The sequence below is a fragment of the Marmota flaviventris genome, chromosome 8 (genome assembly GCF_047511675.1).
Source record: "Marmota flaviventris isolate mMarFla1 chromosome 8, mMarFla1.hap1, whole genome shotgun sequence".
Classification (NCBI taxonomy): domain Eukaryota; kingdom Metazoa; phylum Chordata; class Mammalia; order Rodentia; family Sciuridae; genus Marmota; species Marmota flaviventris.
Window position 1 is genome coordinate 31,363,060 of NC_092505.1, and position 936 is coordinate 31,363,995.

Sequence of the window (936 nt, forward strand, 5' to 3'; positions counted from 1 at the left end):
TGAAAGTAGTAATTTTACAATACATTTAATGGCAATTGGTAGTCTCTAAATATCCTTATTTTGATTATACATGATTTAGCACTGATTAGCATTGCTCATTTGAAATTAGCACTGATTATTTGAAAGTTATGACCATAGGTGTACTATCGTTTGTCTTAAGGTTGATCAAAGGTAACCTAGAATCATAAACATTATATAATCAAACAAATCGTTCAGGATATAAGTCAGATCTGGTATATCACCAGCATTTGTAAAACTAGACCTATAAATATAACTAGGTCTGGAGACATATGTATATTATTAATATAGCAAATGCTTAGCCTGTTCTGATTATTACAAAATCAGAACAATGAGAATATTCATAACAAATATAATTATTTTCTAAAGATAAATTACAATATATGAAATTATCTATTTCAGAAGTCAGGACCAATTAAAAGAAACAATAAATAAGAAGACAAGTAGAGTAGAGGAAGGGGAACAGGGTGGGAGGAGTGGGGAAGAAAGAGGAAGCACTGGGGATTTCAGTGAAACACAATTGCATTTCATGCATATATGGTTATGTCAAAACAAACCTCATTATTATATATAACTATATATCACTAATAAAAACATGAAAAAGGCAGAACCAACAGTTCTCCACTAACAGATGAAGTGATATAAACATGTAGTATGACCTTCCAAGAAGTTTTGGCATGAAGTTGAGAAGAGTTTAAGTAAATAAGTAACAGGACACATGATTTGAAGACAATTTGGGTTTGCGTTGAAGGATTGTGTGTGGTGTAAGTGCAGGAGATTATTCATTTATTTATCACCTCTCTGTGTATTTTTGCTCAAAAATTAGGAATATGAAGCAATACTTGTATGTGGAAGACACCAATAAAGACATACCAGCATGCTAAGCATGCTAGTATTCTGTTTATCAGAATGTTATAA

The 936-nt window shown here is 31.3% G+C and overlaps 1 non-coding gene across 1 annotated transcript; it reads right to left on the reverse strand.

Moving 5' to 3' along the window:
- Positions 1 to 233: 233 nt before the first annotated feature.
- On the reverse strand, positions 234 to 365 carry LOC114087849 (small nucleolar RNA SNORA72). Its single transcript, XR_003581907.1, has one exon. It is a non-coding gene; the product is annotated as a small nucleolar RNA SNORA72 (small nucleolar RNA).
- Positions 366 to 936: the final 571 nt, after the last annotated feature.